Source organism: Meleagris gallopavo, chromosome 1 (assembly GCF_905368555.1).
Source record: "Meleagris gallopavo chromosome 1, MGAL_WU_HG_1.1, whole genome shotgun sequence".
In the NCBI taxonomy this organism is placed as follows: Eukaryota; Metazoa; Chordata; class Aves; order Galliformes; family Phasianidae; genus Meleagris; species Meleagris gallopavo.
The window spans coordinates 142114905-142138610 of NC_139404.1; the positions used below are offsets into that span (position 1 = coordinate 142114905).

The 23706-nt window shown below is 41.7% G+C and overlaps 1 protein-coding gene across 4 annotated transcripts in view; it reads right to left on the reverse strand.

Moving 5' to 3' along the window:
- The window catches only part of UBAC2 (UBA domain containing 2), a 96620-nt gene that overhangs the window by 53191 nt on the left and 19723 nt on the right, over positions 1–23706 (reverse strand). The window lies entirely within an intron of this gene.

A 23706-nucleotide genomic window follows, 5' to 3' on the forward strand; every position in this document is an offset into this window, starting at 1 on the left:
CAAGAGAAAATCAAAATCCATCTTTGGTAAAAGGTTTTGATGAGCTTTTTTGTGTGACAAGCTGAGAAATGATTGTACAGATCTGGATCTTGTTCTCCCTTTTCACACATGAAGCAAGTAACTGACAAGCAGCATTAGATTCAAGTAGCTTAATTCAGGAGGATTTCAATGAAGTTCTATTGACAAACAGGGTCTTTATTTGGAGGGCAAAGTCCAGTCAGGACCTTAAAAACTGTTCATGACAAAATAATGGAACACCTTAAAATTCAAGACTTAGCAGGGTATGGCTAGGGCAGCTGCTAAGAGGACTAAAGACTAAAATAAGCTTGTATGACAAGTTATATTTCTTTAGTTCCACTAGATATTCAAAGGTAAATGGAAGAGTTAATGATGGGGAAGACAACTTCAAAGAACCATCATTTTACAAGTCTCTTTGCTAAGTTAGAACAAGTAGTCTTTTTTGCTGTTTCTTCCTGCAACAGGACTTCCTGAGATGTCCGGCATTCGGGCAGTGAAGGAAAAATGTTTTAGACTTAGGTGAAGATCTGCAACCCTAGCAGAAAGCAGGTCTGATAAGAGGAGAGTAGCATTCTGGGTTTCCAAACAGACAGAGTCACTAGATTGTGAAACCAAACTACCCAAGCCATACCAAGCTTTTCTGTTGGAAATTCAGAGCTCCTGGAAAGCTGATAGAAGGGACACAATTATCTCCAAATAGGTACTGTTTCCTTTCAGGACTGAGATGATCTCACATTATGCATTTTGTTGATATACAAAATCTCTATGGTCTCTAAATAACAAAATTGAAAAAGCAGGGGAAGAGAAAGGCAGGGTGTTTTGCCTTCCAAGGTATCTGTTCAGAAACTGGCTGGACATCAGCCTGCTTAGGATAGGTGGTGAGCAACTGCTTTTGCACTGCTTGTTTTTTTCTCACCTATTAAATTGTCTTCACCTCCACCCATGAGTTTTCTCGCTTTTACTCTTCCTATTCTCTTCACTATCCTGGGGGAGGAAAAAATGAGCCAGCAGCAGCATGGGTGTTTAGCTGCTGGCCAGCATCAAGCCACCATACAGGCCTATATGGAAGCCCTGCTCTAAGACACTGATCTATTATCTGCACTTAGCTTCCACAAACTATGTTAACATGCTCACTAACCAAACGGGCAGAGCTGCAGTTATCCTCCACATTCAAACTCTGTGGCTTTCTGGAACATTGTCTGGAGACAAACTGACATTCAGCTTTGACAGAAACAAAGACATTAGAAAGATCTTAGCGAAGTCTAATGGAAGAAAACTTAAAAAAACAACCATTTAAAAGAAAAAAAAAAAAAGAAGGAAAAAAAAACAGCCATCAGAATTGTATCTGGCTAGCAATTTAACTACTAGAGTTAACATAAAAGAAGCTGGTCTTTGTCAAACAAGTTGTAATGGCTCCAGCAAAACCCTGTTGACTCAAAATGACAACTTCAGAATGGAACAATGAGGGTAGGATGTCCATCAGTGACTGGAACAGTACTCAGGAGAGCCCTGGGACACTAACTCCTGCAGGAATTGCTGCCTGACTCTTGCTATTGTCCTGAAAGCTACACAGATGAGGAACTTGTCAGCTACACTCATCTCTTATCAAAAGCCAGTAACAGCAGCTGTGTGAAATAGTAAAGATGCTACCACAAATAGCACAGTTCCTGAAGCTGCTTAATGACTCCTCTTTTACCAGCTAGCTTATTAATATAAAAAGGTTGCAGTAAAGACTAATTTAGTCCTGAAATTCAAAAGCTTTCAGGTAAGCAAGGAATGTATATACTCCATGAAGACTATGAACCTCTAATAAAGTGAAAATGAATGTGGCACAGCTGAAGAGAATGAGGAATGATACTCTGCCTTATACAATCAGTTTTAGAGGACCTGAAAAGCAGGGATGTAGTCTGTCTCTTCTACCTTCATGCCCATGATACACAGCAGAAAAAGAGCTCAAGACAAAGCTCAACAATTTGTATTTTAGCAGTATCTCTCTATGCTGTCTCAGTACAGACAAGGTGAAGAATCTTGAAAAACATCAAATTAATTTTAGAGGAACATCTCCTACTCCCATCTGTAGACTAAGGCTACAGTACAAAATGAATACAATCAAGCTGCAATTCTTCTCTGAGGAAAAACTAGGTTTTCTATAATAAATGCTCAAACGTATTTCCTCTTTTTTTTTTTTTTTTTTTTTTTTTTTTTCCCCCCTCTCAGAATACTGCCTTGGTTTCCTGCAATGTCTAACTTTGGACCTCTTGAGGCACATACCTTATCTTTGCATATAACACAAGTCAGTCTTTCTTCCATCAGTTTGTCTGACCCCTTTTTGAACCCACATAAAAGTCTGTAGCATCTTGAAGCAAGAAGTTCCACTCTGTGCATGGTGTCTAGGACCATTTCGTTTTGTCTGTGACACCTGCAAGTTTCATTTGAAGTCCCCTGTTTGCCATACTGGAAATGAGTGAACATGCTGACTCTATGTTTACCCTGTCCACTTCCCTCATGATTTCAGACTTGCCACGAAACGCCTTCCTTTGAGTCATCTAATCTCTTTTCCCATGAACACCAAGCTATCGGTCACTTCATACAAATTGCAGAGAGAAGGAAAGAAGGCCAAAACACAGAAAAAATGCAAATCTGAATGTGCTAGAGCCGGTGGCAGAAGAGAGCAGGCTATCCAACAGTGCATCGTATTACTTTTCCTACCACAGGAGCACATAGATGGGATGCCAATGCATTACTGCCAAATTTGGATCAACTTGCTCAAACACACCAAATAAAGAAGAACTGGACTTCAAATGTCTGGAAAAACAGGCTCAAAGGAATTTCAACAAATCAGAAAAGTCAAATGTGAAGTCCTCTACCTGACATGGAATCGTACAACAGAGCAGGCTGGGCACAGCCTAAATAGCAGGCAGCTTGTCAAAAAGGTCTTGGGTCTTGGTGGACAGTAAGTTCAAAAGGAGCCAGTACTGTGGCCTCTTAGCCAAATATGTACAGGACCATGTTAGAAAGAACATCAAGGGAAGCAATCCTTCTCTAGTCAGCACGTGTGAGATCATACTTGGAGTACCGTGACTCTTGCTATGCTCCTGGGGGGGCAAAGCAAAGATGGAGACACACAGTTGCAGTAAGTAACAATCGGATAGGAGGCAGCATTTTTTCACCATGACATTAGTGGGTGGAAAAAAAGGTGGCTCAGAAAGGCTGTGCAATTTCTATCCTTAAGAGATTTTCAACATCTACTGGGTACAGCTCTAAATCAGTACTACCAGGGACAGACAATCTCCTGCAATTCCTTCCAACCTGCATCCTTCTATGACTGTAACAAATTTGGTCAAAACATTGATTTAGTCAGACAAGAAGGCAGCATGAAACTCACTGTTCTTAGGGTAAAACTAGCAAATAATAACTGAAATATTGTCTAGTGTTGTCCTCTAAGCTCACTGTCAATCCTAAAATATCCTCCTAAAATAAAAAATGGTCAAGACACAGCTTAGATTTCTTTCCAAAAGGCTGCATCCATTTTTTTTCTCAGTGCAAAAATATGAGTTTCTCCTCTTCCCCTTTTCTTTTCCTCACTTGTGACAGATGTTGTGCAAAGTGCTAAACTAAAAAAGCAAGCTTTGCACCTGTTCTGAACGCAGCAATATTTGTGGTTATCCTACCCTCTCCAGAAAAGTATGCAGTTTTATACCATGCACAAGGAGAAACATGTTCCTCACTCTAATAAGCTAGACATAGCAGTTTCATCCTTCCTGTGGCATGTAACTTTCGAGGGAAGTTGTGGTTAGCTAGCAGAAGGCACATCGATGCAGCCTACTTTAAATATAGAGATGCTGAAAACTGATTACTCTCAACTTACTAGGCTACTAAGCAGTCAAATAACGTTTTGACAACAGCTAATGATACCAAGCAATCTGGTGAAACCTTCACACTGCAGTTTCTAAGTGTGGAAAGTTACAATAATTCTGTCTATTGTAATAACAATATAGATCCCTCTGCCCTGTTGGACAGGAAGAGATGAAGCAGCTGTGTCAGTGGCATGTATGAGGTATTTTTGACAGTGAAAGAAATGAAGACTCCAGGACAAGTGGTTTTTGCATGCTAGAAAAAACTGAAAAAAGAAGTACAGTGCATTTTCAATAGAAGCTATTTGAAACAACACAGATACCCATCAAAATCACATTCCTTCACTTAGCTGAGCACAGATCAACTATTTTAAATGTGTCTGGACTAGCAAATAAAAAAAATATATAATAGTTTTCTTATGATAAAAGAGGGGCAAGAGGGCAAAGTTTCATATTCATATTAGTTTAGATAAACTACAGAATTATTCCATTATTTGGGTTTTCTTCTAAATCACCACTTAAATTCCACAAGAGCTCAAAGTTGAAAATCCAAGTAAAAAGCCCAGAGAGATACCATTTATTTGAGCAATTTTCACAGAATTGTATTGTAGGGGCTGGAAGGGACCTCTAGAGATCATCAAGACCAACCCCCCTGCCAAAGCAGGTTCCCTACACCAGGTCGCACAGGTAGGCGTCCAGGCGAGACTTGAATATCTCCAGAGAAGGAGACTCCACAACCTCCCTGGGCAGCCTGTTCCAGTGCTCCGTCACCCTCACCGTGAAGAAGTTCTTACGCACATTCGTGCAAAACTTCCTGTGCTGCAGCTTATGTCCGTTTCCCCTCGTCCTGTCTCCACGTACCACTGAAAAGAGACTGGCCTCACCGCTATGGCCGCCACACCTCAGATATTTATAAACCTGGATCAGGTCCCTTCTCAGGCGTCTTTTCTCAAGGCTAAACAGACCCAGTTCACTTAGCCTTTCTTCATAGGGGAGATGCTCCAGGCCCTTCACCATCTTTGTGGCCCTCCACAGGACTCTTTCCAAGAGATCCCTGTCTTTTTTGTACTGGGGAGCCCAGAACTGGACACAGTACTCCAGATGAGGCCTTACCAGGGCAAAGTAGAGGGGGAGGATCACCTCTCTCCACCTGCTGGACACGCTCTTTTTAATGCACCCCAGAATGCCATTGGCCTTTTTGGCCACAAGGGCACACTGCTGGCTCATGGCCAACCTGCCGTCCACCAGGACGCCCAGGTCCCTCTCTGCAGAGCTCCTCTCCAGCAGCTCATCCCCCAGCCTGTATTGGTGCATGCAATTATTCCTCCCTAGGTGTAAGACCCTACACTTGCTTTTGTTGAACCTCATCCGGTTTCTTACTGCCCAGCTCTCCAGCCTGTCCAGGTCTCGCTGAATGGCAGCACAGCCTTCAGGCGTGTCAGCCAATCCTCCCAACTTCGTATCATCAGCAAACTTGCTGAGGGTGGCCACTATCCCCTCATCAAGGTCATTGATGAAGATGTTGAACAAGACCGGACCCAGCACAGACCCCTGGGGGACACCACTGGTCACAGGTCTCCAGCCAGACTCTGCACCACCAACGACCACCCTCTGCGCTCTGCCAGTCAGCCAGTTCTCAACTCAACTCACTGTCCACTCGTCTATCCCACACTTCCTCAGCTTTGTTATAAGGATGTCGTGGGAGACAGTATCAAATACCTTTCTAAAATCAAGGTAGACTACATCTACTGCTCTTCCCCCATCCACCCAGCATGTGACAGCATCATAGAAGGCCACCAAGTTGGTCGAGCACGACCTCCCCTTGGTGAACCCATGCTAACTACTCCTGATAACCTCCTTTTCTCCCAGTTGTCTGGAGATGGTATCCAGCACAAGCTGTTCCATCACCTTTCCAGGGACAGAGGTGAGGCTGACAGGCCTATAATTACCCGGGTCTTCCTTCTTGCCCTTTTTGAAGACCGGAGTGACACTGGCTATCCTCCAGTCTTCAGGGACCTCCCCTGTTATCCAAGACCTCTCAAAAATGATGGAGAGCGGTTCGGCAATGACCTCCGCCAGCTCCCTCAGCACACGTGGATGCACCCCATCAGGTCCCATGGACTTGTGGACCTTAGTACTGCCTAGTACTGCCTAGTACTGCCTAGTACTTTTTTTCTGCTAAAACAAACAGAAAGTTTCCCTTCTGTCTTTCCATCGATAATCATTTTTATATGATTCTGCTCTTTGTATTTAGAAAAATACATTTTTTTCTAAAGTACTCTTCTGTTGTTATGTTTAAACATGTTAAGGAGATGGGGCTTAGGAACATGACTTAGTAGTGGACTTGGTCTCTGCATGGATGGTTGGACTAGATGATCTTATGGATCTTTTCAAACCTAAATGATTCTATGTTTCTCTTTGTATATCTCTGATTCTTGACAACATTTCATTATCTCTCCTCATGGTTTTGTTCTAGACAAAAAACAATGTAATTTATCAGACAGGATATCTGGCTAGAGGTCTCTAAGAACACAATATCTTGTGTATCACTAAAAAAACTGTGGCCTGGAAGAAAGTATCTCAGTTCTATGGAGAAAAAAAATATCAAGCCATCTGAGTTTGTTGGCATAACACATTATGTTTGTATAAATATCACCAAACAAAGATCTTTCATCTTTAACTCCTCCTTAACCCACAAGCTACAGCAGAATAAGAAGCAACGTGCTCTGCTACCACCGGCAGCAGTGGAACTAGTGACCACAAACACCAGTGATGGCTACAAAATGAGCAGCTTTCAATTCTGGGCACAGCTAGGATACTCTTCATCCTCTTCTGCTGTTTTTCTCTTGCACCAGTAAGGCCATTCAGCCAGTACCCTCATCCCATGCCTTTGGCCTCAAGCAGCCTCTGCATACATGTGAGCACTAGGGAAGCTGCCAACAGCTAAGCAAACCTACACAGCTAGACAGACCACCCCATGGACCACCACAGATAGTGAATCTAAGGGGAAATGCCTCCTGCTGCCCAAACTTGTTTTACTGCCTCCATTAAAGGCTGCTATATGTTGCCTCCAGTCTTCTGCTGTGTGTGGAAGTTGAATTTGGAAAAGTCAGGTCCTCTGGCTGTAGTTCTGCATTCCTAATAGAGTAAATTCATTGCTGGTGATGAGTGGGCACTTACTGTACAGCTCGGCATCTCCATTCAAGCAGCCAAGCACCACCACCATCCTATAACCCTTTTGCAGTGCTTCTTGTGCTACAGCTTGCAAATTCCTGCTGAAATTAAATGACTCACAATTAGAATTGTAATAAAAAAGTTCATTAAAATATTTTTGGAACAGAAATCAGTGAAGAGTTAGTAACATACTGTATTTTGCACTGGAACAGTCTGCACAGAGAGGCTGTGGATGCCCCATCCCTGAAGGTGCTCAAGGCCAGATTGGATGGGCCCTGACATAGCAGGAGGCATCCCCACCCACAACAGGGAGTTAGGACTGGGTGGGCTTTAAGGTCCCTTCCAAACCAAGCCCTTCTGTTACTCTGTGCTTTTAGCAACAGATAAAGCCTCTTCAGCCTAAGATAAGTTCTTCAGAGTTTTTTTTTTTTTAAGTGGTGTTTGTTTTTACAGTTTGAATCAGTTTTCCAAGAGATAGCAATGTTTACTATTAATTTATATCCTCTGTCAAAAGTGATGTGAATATCAGGGTAAAATTATGGGGTTTGAACTCTGAACTCTCTTCTCAGAAATCTGATTCTAATGCTCTTTCACAAGGTGTCACTTTCTATTTCCAAGCAAAAACAGGAAACAAGTGCACCTCATTGGCCACAGACACACTTGGGTGGAAGAAATTTTTGGTTCTCTCTTCAGAGTTTGCCAGCATCTCAAAAAAAAAAAAAAAAAAAAAAAAAACCAGTTCAAAATAAGAACTGTGATTAATGCTCCATCTAATTCACCTACTTACAGCAAACTCTTCCATGCAGATAACAGTGACAGCAGTTGCAAAGAGGGGAAAAACATCGGGGTGTATCAATAAGATGCACCAAAATTTGCAGAGCATTAAAGAAGTAAAGGTTAGGGTCTTAAGTGACCTTTGCTTAGAACAACAACACTTCTCTGACCCGTGAGATATATAAAAAAAAAAAGAGCAGAACTTTGAATCAGGTTGCAGAAGTAACTTCAGCAATAATTATTTGTTTCACTGTGGTAGAAGCCAGCCAGTGGACAACTGTTCCATAAAGAGTGAGTGAGCCACACAACGATTAATCCAGGTCTATGCCTCATAGACATCATGGAACTACTACTTAATCAAGGTGTACCTAATCAATAACATAATCAACCAATGCGTGCATAGGCAATGCATAATTTGTCAATGTACATGTAGTCAATGCATATTTAATCATAAGCAGAGGTATAATGTATTGTCTCCTCCATATGAAATTCAGATTATGCACATTTGTTCTAGGACTGTAGCTTTATTAATGAGATGAGAATAATGGAGTGTATTGTCCAAGGGAGTCTGAAAAGCTAAGTCCTCACTCAAGGTTTGACTGCTGACAGTGATGGTAGATTCTGCATCATGAGAAAGACCATGCAGAAATATCAGTTATCTCAAAGCTGGTGAACCTCACCACAGGAAGGCACTGACCGAGGGTCTACCCAATGCTCTTATCAGCTCAGGGCTCTCAGTATCAGAAGAAACATAAGGTTTCATCACTTGTTATTAGCTTTTATTGGCTAGCAATAAACAGCTACGTGCATTTAGGTGTTTGTGCCTTCCTTGCAAGGAAGCAGAAAGAACCAGCCTCTCCTTGATGCAAAATGTTTGCTATTTCATTTATCGCTTTTCTAACTGTAATACCAGAATGATAAAGACAGTTACAATTCCTTCCCTCCAAAAAGAAAAGGTGTTCTTTCAAATCAAAAAGACCAAAGTGACTACGTTAAAAAATTAAATGAATGATTTTTTGTTGCAAATAGAACCAAAGTGGGACAGTTAACGATAAAGCTATAAGAAAATATAGGAAAAAAATGCAAGTAAATTGCTGGTCATGGAGAGCATAACAGTGAGCTATCCTAAAATTTGAGAGAGAGTTTCAAGCAGTGCTGCCTCTGATAGGAACTGGAATGAAGTGATGGTTGTAAGAAAAGAAAAATATAAAATCTGAATGTTAAAAATACTCCCATCTTTTAGGGTGATGAGAATGGCCAACAAATACACAGAAATATAGTAACTACTTAACACTTTTAGAGAAACTATCTGTTTTCACTTCAGAAAGTTTAGAAATACAAAATATAGTAACCATCCATTTATTTTTCCTCTTTTTTCAATCCCATGTTCCTCTCTATTTGCTACTCTGATTCTGATAGACAAGTAACGAACCATTCAGAGAGATGTAAGTAGTCTCACAACGGTACACGTAGTGCATGCAGCTTCTTTTTAACAATTGTTGGTTCTTCTAATAATCTTTGTTTAAAACTATCTAGTACATAAATTCAATTACAACTCATTTATTTTTAGAAAGGGTTAAGATAGCTGGCAATATTTAACTAAGCTGGCAAAGGCTCACATAATGTTTACCTCCATAAGTTACTTACAGAATACTGACTGCAGCAATTAAACCTGCTGCAGTGCAGGCCAGTTTCTCTCCCCTTAAAAATAAAATATTTCCAACTTGAATAATCACACTTACTTCACAGAGCTGTAATAATAACATCCTTATCGCTTGTGACTGATAAAAGTAACAAAAAAAGTAAGTGTGGAAGTGGTGACACCTACTTTTCTAAGTGTCTGCCTGCAGATACAAATGCCACTTAGTACTCTCTGCTTGCATCTGCCAGAATCAGAAACAGCAGCCAGAAGGACCAGGGAAGTGATTGTCCCCTTGTACGCAGCACTGGTGAGACTGCACTTTGAGTGCTGTGTTCAGTTTTGGGCCCCTCACCTCAAGAACAATACTGAGGTGCTTCAATGTGTGCAAGAAGGGCGTTGAAGCCACTCAAGGGACTGGACACATGACTTGTGAGGAGCGGCTGTGGGAACTGGGCTTATTTAGTGTGGGGAAAAAGAGCTTCAGCAGAGACCTTATTGTACGCTACAACCTGAAAGGAAGTTGTGGTAATGAGGCTGTCAATCTCTTTTCTCAGGTGACAAATGACAGGATGCAAGGAAATGGTGTTGTGCCAGAGTAGGATTTGACTGAATATTATTACAAGGAATTTCTTCACGTTTTCTCAAGCTTTGGGACAGGCTGCTCAGGGAAGTGGTGGAGACACCATGACTGGAGATACTGAAGAGTCCTAGGGACGTGGCAGTAAGGGACGTGGTTTAGTGATGGTGCTCAGTAGGTCTGGCAGATGGCTGGAGTTGATGACCTCGAAGGTCATTCCCAAACAAAAGGAAAAACCTTTCAAAGCTGCACTGCCTTGCTTCTAGATTCATTCAGCCATTTACAACACTTTCTTTATCAAAATACTTCCTCCAGCTTCCTTTCTCTTAAATAACATTATCTAACTATCAATTTTGTGTGCATGCACGTGTGCCCATCTGAGAAGTGTGGTATCAGCAACACAGAAGTAAGCCTAACATCTCAGATGGCACAGCTTTATATAGGGCAGAGATTTTGGCTGATAACACTATTTTGGTCTCTTATCGCCCTTAAATACGGGGCTTGTAGTGACAAAACGTCTAGAACCCTGTTGGGCAGGTTACAGGGTTCTTCCTCATCTGTCTCCCTCCTCTGGCAAAGGTTACTGGTGCTACAGCAGCCAACGCTTTACCAACAAGCATCCCAGCAATCAAACCTGAATCTTATGATACAGACACAGAGAGACAAAGTCCCTCCTCTACCCTCCAGCTACACGCTCCCATTGCTTTCCTTGCTTTGGTCCTGCAATTCATCCATCCACAAGTGAGAAGGTTCAGAAACTTCAGACAAAGCAGAATGATTCCTACAAGAATGTGCGTGTTTTTATAACATTGTTTTATCTCCCTATAACTACTGCCTGTATGAAGCCAGATGACTTGAACTGCAAGTTGCAGATAGGAAAGTGCAGGCTGCACGGCTCCGTAAGCAGCAGCCTGCACTTCATCAACTCACTCACATATTAAAACTGCACCTTCAGCAGGTGAGGAAATGCCACATGTTTATTCTTGCTGACTTCTTTAGAAGGCTCTGGTAGAGGGATGGAGAACACAGCTGAGGAAGTGATATTTACGTTTTGAACTAACACAGCTCTTTCCATCAGCCAAATACGTCAGAGCCCTCAGGTCAGAGCCTGGGTGGTTAAGTTCACTTACACAGATAATGTGTCACTTTGCACATACAACTATTTTTTTGATGTGTTGGTTTTTTGTTTTTGTTTTTGTTTTAAACCATTGTTCAGCCTCTTCTTTTGCTCCACAGATTAAGGTCTTCATAGTTCTCCCAAGATAATAAAAAACCATCAGCTCTCATTTTCTGATCTAGTCCCTTAACTCTAGCTCCTTTTCACTTCTATTACTGCACTGAGCAGAAATTATTTTAATGGAGTTTACTGGTATGTATTGCAGACTCAAGATTTTTTTGGAGATGGGGTAAACTATGGATGGAGGAAAAGTATGCATAGAGGCAATAGCAAATATTCCTTCTTTTCTTTTAAGTGTTCATTTGCATGAACATTCAATAGGATTACTACAAACACTCACCTCTCTTAAATGCAGCCTAAAAGAAATTAACTGAAGAAGGAATGCAGACTTCTTAGCATAAGAGAGATTAGATGGCACAGAAGCTAGCTACTGTGACAGACCCATAGCTACTGTCTTAGGCCTTTCATGTACACTAAAGTGTGAATAAAACATGAGCTTTTTTATTTGTGGAATGGAAACACTCCTCGACCCCACAGTGGACACTGAGGTTCATGTCTGGTATTTACTGCTAGCTACCCTGTCTTCCCACAGTTTGCTGTTCACTGTGACAATGTGTCCAGTTCTGAGCCACTCAATACAAAAGAGACGTGGACATAATGAATGGAGTCCAACCAAAGTGATGATGATGCCCCAGAGGCTGTGGGGTCTCCTCCCTGGAGAGCTTCAGAACCTACTTGGCCATGGGCCTGGCATCCTACTCTACTTGGGTCCAGAGCTCCCAGTCTCAGCCATCCCAAGATTCTCTGACACTGTGAAATATATGAACTTAGATGAAATACCAAGCAGGTTGATTTTTGAGAAGTGATGCAGGAATTTAGGTTGAATTCTGGGTAAAATGTTAAGAAGAAAAGGGGGAAAGCACAAGATGTTATACTGCTTCAACAACATAGGGTTGGATGTTCTTTTACACCTCTGTCAGAGTGCACAGCTATTAAAACACTATGTTAATCAAAAGATGAAAAAAAAATGGTAGTCACAGACCCAAAGAACCACAGTGTGATGAAGGACATAGCCAAGTTAACATCTCATTATGGAATATGACCATTAAGTGAAGGAAAACAAACAACCAAACATCAAGTCCTTGAAAGAATGAATGTTGACAAGTGACAGAAAAGCCATCCACAGAAAAGCATACATTATTTTGAGCAGTTCTTAATGGATTTGGTTTTATTTTCCTAAGTTTACAAGACACTTAAAAAAAAAAAAATGTATACGTGTTTTTTTTTTTAAAGAAGAAAAATACAGTTTTAAAATACATGAAGTATTTCGTAATACACCAAGATAATACTGGCCTATTTAAGAGCTGCAAAAAAAAAAAAAAACCTCTTATTTACTATTTCTTATCAGAGTGTAGTGGATGTGTTTTACCAATCTAAAAATCTTTTCCTACATCAGAACGCAGTGGCAAAAAAAAAAAAAAAAAGAGGTAGATATGGAATGGCTGCTGTGTTTGCTGAGATAGTCTTTGGAACAAAGCTCCCTCCCAGAGTGGTGCCATCATAATTAATTCATTTGCATCTTGCCCCATCTTTCCATATTGTCAGAAAATTGGAAAAGGTGGCCTCAAGTCTGACTAGCTATAGAACAGAAGATAGCATTTTTTAAAAACAGTTCTGAGACATCATTTCTGATCATCTGCTCATGACACATTTGAACTTAAGCACTCAAAATCCCACTCAACAATTTGCCAGTAAGTAAAGTAAGTTCCATCTGGCAAAGAAAGAGGGTGATACATCACTTGTCAGGTGTATGCAACAAATCATGGCATTGCCAGCTACCACTAAGCAATAATTGAATATTAATGGACAGAAGGATTACCTATCCCATCTAATCCAAACCTATCGCAATCTGGTATGTGGACTGAGAAACTCAATATCCAAAGTCTCTGTTCCTTTTGAAGCTATCAGTGTAAGCTCCCTAGATTAGGTAATAGAAATCTGTGACTATATATCTGAAAATGCCTGAAAACAAGAAGCTTTAATCCTTCAGACGTGTGTATTACCACTGATATGCACTCTTTGAAACAATACAAACTGACAATTCCTTTGAGCAATAAGGAAAGAATCATAGAATGGCCTGGGTTGAAAAGGACCACAATGATCATCTAGTTTCAACCCCCCTGCTATGTGCAGGGTCACCAACTACCAGACCAGGCTGCCCAGAGCCACATCCAGCCTGGCCTTGAATGCCTCCAGGGATGGGGCATCCACAGCCTCCTTGGGCAACCTGTTCCAGTGCGTCACCACCCTCTGTGTGAAAAACATGTATGGCCATACTGCCATGTAGCTCACTAAAGCTACATAAGTCCACAGGGACGTGCTGGGATACACCGGAGACTGAGTAAAAATGTCCTCCAAATCTGGGGGGGAGGGGAAAAAAAAAAAGTAGAAAGTACAACCTGGTAACAATCAAAATCATGTTTCTATGAAGGTCAGCTGAGGCTTTTACATTTTTTTATAAATCTAAAGAGCAGAGACCAGTCCAACAGTTGCTCAAGACCATGACACTTATTTTGGTAAGCTGCCCCTTATGAACCACTCTACCGAACCAAAAAGAGTGGGCAACTTTTCTTCATTTAAGACAGTTACTTCAAAAGGTCCTTGAGAAGTATATAGCCTTAAAAGTGTAACCTTTTATCAGGAATGGTCCAAGTTGTAATGGGGATTGCTTTTTTCTCTGTATTGAACATACACATTTTGTACATAACTTTGGACAATGCGTTGTTTTGGACAATACTCTCATATAGTTTGAATTTAAGTGGTCCTGTGTAGAGCTAGGAGAGGGACTCAATGATTTTTGTGTCTCTACCATAATAGAAGGGCAGAGAGAGGCACAGAGTTGCATCAGCCTCCTAGAACTATTTGCACAGATAAATTTGACTGCTGTGTGAACTAGGTAGGGAGGGGTGGGCACCACAACTAAACAAACTTCAGACTTCCCTTTTGGCTTCTGACACCTGATCCTGGATTCAGCTACCAGGCCTCGCGTTCCAACACAGACACACCAGTTCTCTGCACTCTCCCGATTCCATACAGACAGCACACCACCTAGCCCACACCCAAGCAAGGCAACACCCAGTTTCACGATGAGCTGAAGAGGGCCTGTACTCCCAACTCCCCAGTGATTTCAGCACTAAACAATGACCTTTCATCAGATTCCGTATTTAGTGTAAAGCTTGGGTAGAGCGGAGCCACAAAGGACAGCAATTCATGATGACCATTCTGACAAGCACAGATATTTTTGTATCATTTATTACGGCACATTCTCATGGTAGCAATAAGTTGGAGCCAACTATTGAGACATGATGCATATATCCTCCGTTCCAAGACTTTGAGTGCAATTCTGTAGAACAGTACAGCAATTGGCTACTCCTTGATACCCTTCCACAGTAAATATAATTAACTATTTCTTGGGTGAGGCTTTTCAAAAACTCATTGGTCGAAAAGGAAATCAAATTTCTTCTCATAACGTATCACATTATAACCAGAACACTGTAACAGATATCATAACATTTTTTCAAACTTCTTTTTACTAGTCCTTAATGTTCATCTTGCTCACACAGTTTGTTAGTTCCACAGCACTTGAAAATTAGTGTTTCCCACATTTTTGGGGTGGTTTTATTGTTCTTGTCAGGTTCGTCTGGTGTTTTTTTTGTGTGTGTGTGTGTGTGTGTGTGTGTGTGTGTGTTTTTGTTTGTTTTTTGTTAAGACATTTCATACTTTGCTTTGGTCCCTGCCTTTAGCTCATGTTTTCTTTTTACAAAGACAACTTTGGATATTCTAAGGCCCAAGTTGCTGGCAGGAAGCTATTTAGCTTGTTCATGACAAAACAGAAACAAAATAGAAAAGCTGTGGCAAAGAAGTGATTTCTTCGCAAAAATACTTCCCCATTAAGACCACCAAACAATCCTCTTTTTTTCCTTTCTTCTTTTTTTTTTTTTTTCAACTACAGACCCAGGTGTCTGAAGCAAAAGTGATGACTACATACAACTAGTACATTTAGTAAGCATAAAATAAAAGCAAGGAAGAAATTTTAAAATAAAGTCACACCAAAAATTCCTGTTCTTTGCACATAGGGTCTGCAGAGTCCTTTAATTCAGAAAAAGACACATTCTAATTTCTTAGTACTTCAGTGGAGCAACCACAGTAGTTTTCTTACTACGCCTATATGTACTGTCTTTCCTCCTGCCTATTTGTTTATTAAAGATTCAATCATACAACTGTACCTTCTCAGAAAACTACTGAACTTAGTGAATTAATTTATTTGCATATCAAGAGGAGTTCTTTTAAAGAACCCACCCATATAAGACCTCCTTCTTGAAGTTACTCAGTCACCCTCTCTGCCCTGAGACAGCAATCATATACACTTTACTATTACAAAAACATATAACACAGAATCATAGAATGGCCAGGGTTGGAAGGGACCTCAAGGATCATGAATCTCCAACCCCCCATCACAGGCAGGGCCACCAACCTCCTCATTTAATACTTGACCAGGTTGCTCAGAGCCCCATCCAACCTGGCCTTAAACACCTCCAGGATAGAGCATCCACAACCTCTCTGGGCAGCCTGTTCACCACTCTCTCTGTAAAGAATTCCCCCTGACATCCAACCTAAATCTTCCCTCCCTCAACTTAAAACCATTTCCCCTGGTCCTGCAGTTATCTACCCTTTCAAAGAGTTGATTCCCCTCCTGTTTGTAGGCTCCCTTTAGGTACTGGAAGGCTGCAATGAGGTCACCCAGCAGCCTTCTTTTCTCCAGGCTGAACAAGCTCAGCTCCCTGTCTTTGTAACACAGTATTCCCTAACACCAAAAACATCTCCAACTGCTTGAAGAATTACCCATCCTTCCTTTCCTTCTTTCCCCTGCCCCAATCAAATAATTAGATACCCCCATCAAATAATTGCCCTCCAGATCTGAAGAGAGGGAAGAAAGAGTTGCAGATTATCATCTGAACAAAGGCAGTTCATTTTAGAATGGTGAGGGATATTTCACCTGCTTTACAAAAAGATACCAGATCCTTAATACAAAAACATTCTAGCAATAAAGGCTCATAGCAGAACTTGTACCAATATCAGACAACTGGTATTTTTAGAACATAATGACTACTACAAGACTGTTTTCAAAGTAACATGGGGCACTACCATCAGTAAGCCAAGTTACAAACAATAGCCAAAATTATCATTTGTTCAGAATTGTTTGGCACAGACATCTACAATTAGCTACAGGATTTCCTTCAGAATTCCAAAGGGACTTCCACTTTCCTGTCTTCCTTTACAGGGGCTGAACATCAGGAACAAACAAGGTGCTGCTGCTTCCCGAAAGAGGAAGAGAAGGGGTAAAAAAAAAAAAATAACCAAACACCGTGCTGACAGTAAGAAAAGAAAGAAAAGTCAATTTTCTTAGAACTAACCATCCCCAGGTAGACAGAAAATAACCTTTAGGAATCAACTTCTAAGCTAAAAAAGGATGCCTCCTACTTCCATTAGTAAGAAAGAAAGCATCATTCCTTTTCATGAAATTATTTAAATGCTTACAATGCAAACACACAGTCTTCCAGAAAAGCAATGTGCTGCAGTAAGAAAGTTGTTGCTACTACATCTAATTTTGAAAGAGAGTTATCAGACAAACAAAATAAAATAAAACCTGGGGGTGGCTGGCTTTAAAAGCTCAAGAATGTTTAATTTATTAATCTTTATCCTTACGTTACATATTAAACTCCAGAAGCATGACAAACACTGTTTTCCTTTCTTTTCCCATTCCTCAACAAAGCATCTTCTAATTCTCCACTTTTACAGGGTAAAATCAGACTCTAAGTAAGGATGTGTTCACCTACAATTCATTCTCAGAACCGCATCTTATTGTTCAAAAACAAAATGCAAGAAGGTGACGTTGCAGGATGAGAAATACAACTCTTTGTACAGTAAAAGAATTTGCAATTCCACAACTGCAAATCCTAAGCTTACAAATAATGAGGTAGTTCACTTCCCCAGGAGGGTCTGAATGGTTTTCAGTCTTTATAAATTGGTTTTCCTGCATAATTGGCTAAGTAGAGGAGGTGCATAAAGGAATGATCTAGTTATACCTGTTTTCTGCTGTGCCAAAGATCTGTTGCTACACTAGCTTAAGATCCATAGATGGCAGCATTGACACAGTAATTAATCATCACCACACTGTACATCAAAATGCATTTCACACCGTCTCTTATTGGATGCTAAACCGTGTTTCCAACTGTCAAATATATTAGCACCAGGCAATATAAGCACCAAGCCATGAACTGCATGGCAGTAAAGAGAAGCCAGATTCAACACCACTATCAGAAGGTACTGTATTAAATAGTCAAGTAATTGTGACACTATCATCTTGGAAATAAAATACAACATTAGATAAAATTAAGTACTGTAGGCAACTGATATATTTCTTGATTACCTACACATGCTAGGTCTAATTAGAAAGAAGAAGGAACAGAGAGATGTCCTACATCTCTTCACCTTTACTACCCTTCCTTCCTTCCTTCCTTCACTGCATCTAAATCAAAATAGAGCCTTACATTTCTTGCAGTTTCTGCTGCAGTGTTGTTTGAGCCCCACCACCACACAGTTCAGAGCTCAATTACAGGTAAGTGAAAACCACAGACTCACATGCTGGCTGAGGCTGGCAGGGAGCTCTGGACCCATCTGCTCCAGCAGCACCACCCAGAGCAGGGTGCCCAGGCCCATGGTCAGGCAGCTTCTGGAGAGCTGCAGGGAGGAGACCCCACAGTCTCTGGACAGCCTGTGCCAGTGCTCCGGCACCTGCACTGCACAGCACTGCTCCTGGTGTTCAGAGGGAGCCTCCTGGGCTGCAGTTTATGCCCATGGCCTCTTGTCTTGGCACAGGGCACCTCTGAACAGAGACTGTCTCTGTTCTTTGTGCAACCTCTCTCCAGGTGTTTATAGACATCAGTGAGATCTCCCTGAGCCTCCTCTTTTCCAGGCTGGGCAGTTCCAGCTCTCACAGCCTGTTTAATAGATGTTCCAGCCTCCTGGTTGCTTTGGCAGCCCTCTCTTGGGCTCCCTGCAATTATGCCCAAGTCTCTCTTGTACTCTGGGGCTCAGAACTGGACACAACTCAGGATCTTCTGTTTAATGATATGCCACATGTTCTGGGACAAAAATGAAAATGCATAGGATGAATGTGTTCAGAAAAGGATAGCTACACAAGCTTAGCTTTAGCTGCCTTTCTTTTCTTATTGCCATCATTACTAACACAATTCTTTCACAAAGAAACTCAGTGCTTACATTATTGAACTTAAAATCCATGTCCTATCTTATTCTGCTAGGCTCTTTGCTGCAATAAGCCTTAAGAGTTTCACCTCTTCTCTCTCTCTCTCTCTCTCAGATCTGTAAATGCATATTTGGTAAGAAAGAACAGAGCTCACTAGAGGCAGATACAGACTTGGGATGTGATGGAAAATATAAGAGCCTTTATTTCTTGCAGAAGCAAGAAGCACAAGTTCATTTCGAAATGCAAAAAAGAATGGCATGCAAATAACCACCCTTCATCATGTGTTCGAGTAGCACACCTCCATTGGCACTTTCCATATAGCATTAACAGCAAAAAGGGATAGACAGGATGGCACGTCTGCATGTCAGGTGCAAAGACAGTGACTTCTCTGAAACCATTTGCCAGAAGCCAACTCTGCTATCTTGCTTTGCCAGCTCCCAGCATCAGTTGGATCTGTTCCAGCGCCCGGGTGCCTGTTCCATGCCCACTTGTGCTCACCTTATCCTCCACTCCTTTCCAAGAACAGTGTTGAGGACACACCAAGCAACCCTGCTCTGTGGAGACCCACTGCTCCATGGCAGGACGTGAGCTGCTTTGGCCTGTCCATATGGTTAGCAACAACCCCTCCTCCCCTGAATATTTCTTTTCATATCAGCTCACCCTCACCGACTGCAGCAAACCAAGCTTCACAACCTCAACACATCTCTGTATTCATTAATCTGTGCCAGAGACAGGTGGCATGGACAGAATAGTACAGGAGTGACAGAAGACTGTCACTTCATGACAGCAAGCTACCTGCCAGGACTGGGCACCAAGCACAGGAATGCCACACGGAGAAAGGTGTCCTTGAACTTAAAGGACATTGCTTGTTCTAATTCTGCAGCTCACTCTGATTATTGGCACTTCACTGATGTGCTAAAGCATATGGAGCACTTCTTAATTACTTAATTTATAATTATATATCCTCTGGCTGGTAACTAAGCAGAGGTTGTCCAAGCTCCTGAGCTCTGGAGAAGTCAAAATGATTTTCCATACCTTCTGCACCAGACTTCATCGAACATCTTGAATATAACAGCTCTCAGTAAAGAAATTTCTTTTGAAACACTAACTCCATGTCTGGGAGGCATACTGAGTTTTGAAACACTACTCCTACACACCTAAGTGGTTCAACAATAAAAGTATCACACACTGCATAATCAGTCCAGAAGGAATATCTGAAAATAGTCCCCTGGACAATTCCTAACAGGACCAAATACCTCACTGCATAGCATAGCCCTGACAATTTCAGTCATTTTTTTAAAAAAGCTTAATATTCATATCAATTTTAAATAATTACAGAATATTTGTGATGGGAAATCTGTACTTCTGGGAAAAGAAAAGCTGTTTCTCAATGTAACAGAACAAAGGTGGAAAGCAGAACACAGACATAACATTTTAAGAAATCTGCCATAGGCAATGTGGATTTCATCAACAAGCATGGAGCTGTTTTGTCTCCATCAGAAGAGGGGTGGCCAGCAGAGACAGGAAGGTGATTGTCCCCCTCTACTCTGCTCTTGTGAGGCCCCATCTGGAGTACTGCATCCAGGTCTGGAGCCCCCAGACAAGAAAGACAGAGAGCTGTTGGAGAGGGTCCAGAGGAGAGCAACAAAGATGATCTATGAAGACAGGCTGAGGGAGCTGGGCTTGTTCAGCCTGGAGAAAAGAAGGCTGTGGGGTGACCTCACTGCAGCCTTCCAGTACCTAAAGGGAGCCTACAAACAGGAGGGGAATCAACTCTTTGAAAGGGTTGGTAACATCAGGACAAGGGGAAATGGTTTTAAGTTGAAGGAGGGAAGATTTAGGTTGGATGTCAGGGGGAAGTTCTTTACAGAGAGAGTGGTGAGGTGCTGGAACAGGCTGCCCAGAGAGGTTGTGGATGCCCCGTCCATCCCTGGAGGTGTTCAAGGCCAGATGGATGAGGTCCTGAGCAGCCTGGTCTAGTATTAAATGGGAGATTGGTGGCCCTGCCTGTGATGGGGGGTTGGAGATTCATGATCCTTTAGGTTCCTTCCAACCCGAGCCATTCTGAGATTCTGTTTTGGTATCTGGCATGGAGTAATATCATAGAATCCTTAGAGCTGGAAGGGATCTTTAAAAGTCATTTAGTTCAACCTCCCTGCAATGAGCAGAGACATCCACATAGATCAGGTAGCCAGGGCCTGATTTAGCCTCACCTTGAAAGTCTCCAGGGATGGGATATCAACCATTTGTGACTACACAGATGGTGAGATTGCTGCAGTGTAACAAACAGCTGTCTCTAATCCACTACTAGACATCTCAGAGTTGCGATTTTCAATACATCTCAACAAATTTTTGAAATACTGCATCTTTCAAAGGCTGATATTGTTGAGCAGAGGAACTGTCAGTCTGATACACTGCATACTTTTAGGGTATTTAGTGACATGGGATGTGTCCTGGCTGCACAGAAACAAACAAAACCTTAGGAGAAATATAGAATAGCAATTTCATTACTGAATTTTATTTTTATTTTTTTTTCCAAAAGGGAAAACCAGAAACTCCATCCTCAAACTACACCAAATTTTAGCTAAACCCAGAATGGAAAGCAATACACCACAGCAAGCAGAACGTGCCAGGTATGGCTAGCTAGGCTGCAGACCCTTTCAGCTGCTCGTTTCCCATCCCAGCAGTTCTGCTGCACACAGTATTTATAATTACTCCATGTTGTTGTACAAGAGAAGAGGGACAACTATGCCAGAACCCAGCCTCTGAGTAACACAGGCAAAGCCAGAAAAAAACCTGCAAGGAATTCATGCATTTATTGCCACCACAACTTTTAACTGGTGGTCTATTATTCATGGCCTTCACCGTGGTACAATACAATATGGGTATAAAAAGCGAGGCACAATTTCATCATGATTGAGAACTGTAACCCAAAATTGCATTTGTGAACTCACCCACAACAGCAGGCTGGTAAGTGAACAGGCTGGCTCATGGGGACAGCTGCTTCCTGTACCACCGGCTGTGCAAGAAACTTCAGTTCATTCTTTCCAACCAGTCCAAACGATGCCAAGTTTAGAAAGAAATGGAAAACACAAGCTCAAGCCAAAGCAGAGGGTAATTATTCTGCCCCTTCAGTGCAGAACTTCAGCTTACATGATGTGGTAAGCAGACAGGCAAAATGCACTCTGCTGTATTGTAAGTAAACCACCGAGAAAGAAAACCAAGCACTACCTATCTCCTGCAAGAACAACAGCATAAAGACAGTCCTCTCAGTGATGCACTTTGACATCGTTGCGAGTGATCAGACTGACTTCTTTTAAGGCTTACCAGCCGCTAGTGAAGTCAGGGCTGCAGACCACACACGCACCATGCTTTACTCTCAGACATGAAGCACGTTGGCTTGGCTTTGAACTACTCAAAGGTGGCTTTAACAGAAGCTAGCATTCTCCCTGAACATCAGAACAAAGCAAAACAAAAAAACAGCCCTGGATGGAACCGAACATTCATTTCAGTAAACACTCCCTTCCGAGGAAAACCACTGTGAGACACTCATCTCTAGCTGACAAAACAATACAGAATAAGAGGCAAAGAGAAAGAACAGCAGGTGCTTCCTACAGCAGAAGCTGCAGCACCAGGGGAACGCAGCACAGCAGAGAGACCAGCTACCTCCTTCAAACCACAGCCAGTGCAAGTGTTCACACCCAGCATGCACCCAGAATTAATTTTGTGCTCTCTCTTTAGCTCTGGGGAACAGTGCCTCTCCATTTGCTTATTCAAGTATTCAAGTAAGTTGAAGGTGCCTCAGGAGTTTTGTAGATTGGCTACCAAAGAATAAAACGCTCCTGTCCACAAGAGCTGAAAAGCCCAGGTATTCTTTTTCAGGAGCTGCATACTCTTTTTCTAAACTTTTCAACAATATCTGTGTCACTGGACTTCAGTGACCTTTCACTAAAACTTGAAAACAGCATCAGTGACTCATCCTTCTGGAGCATGCTCCAGAGTTGTTATGCTAAGGATAAAGCCACTTGGTTTTCAACATTGTATAGTCCTTCACATGTTCCCTTGTAAAACACATCTTTTTAAAATAGTCTTTAACTCAAAAATATTAAGCAGTGCTTAAGTACTGATATTTCTATAGGATGGACTGGGCAGGATTTATAGCTCGTTGCACCTGAAAGATCTTTGAAATGATTACAAAAATTAAGTATCAGCTCATCTGAAAAGGGAAGTCCAAATGTTTAAAGATATCACCAATCTACATACTGAAAACTATACCAAACCCCACCTTGTGGTTAGGTCATCTGTCACTGATGTGTGACAATATCTATGCACTACCATAAGCCCATTGAACAGGGACAGATTACATGACTCCAGGGTAAAGCATGTTCTTCACAGAAGTTACTTTCAGTGCTAGGTGGGGATCACCTGCTGACATTACTCTCACAGTCAGTGAAAAAGGGTGATCCCACAAACAAATCTGATTCTGGCTATGCCTGGGCTGTAGAACTTTGTTGCTTCTGGAACCACGTGCAATCCTGGCAAATTCTTGAGTGCATGTCAGGAGGAGATCAAAATACTGTTCCCTTCCATAACACATCTCTTGTCATTTCATTGGCAGAGGAAAAAAAAATGGAGGCAAACAGAGGTAACAAGCTCTACGGCCTGCTTCAACGTCCTAATGACAGCCTGAGAACTGCCACTGATGACCATTCTGTGGAGAATCTGGAATATCTCCTTCTCCAAATGGCTCTTTTAAAGTTTGGCTCTTTTTTTTAACTGATCTGTTGACAGTCTCCCTTAACTATTAGCTACTGAGGATATTCCCATTCCACCACAAGTGCCTGTTGGGACACAGTTGATAGATTTTATTCCATTTCAATAATGGCTAAACAGTCTTTACAAAGCCTTTTTCTGCAAAGCTGTTAAATAGGAGAGCCGTTATTTTTCAGACAGCAAGGCACTGCTGCAGTGTTAGTAAATTACGGTCAGTGCAGATAGAAACCAAGCAAAGTCTTCCAGTGAATCAAACTTCTCACTTCAAACACAGTGAGCTCCTGTCACTTTCAGGCTGAATACTACCCCTGCCAATTTAAATAAAACGGGGATTTCCATGAAAATGACTGCAGTCTAAAAAGAATATTTTAGCATTGTGATAATTAGAAA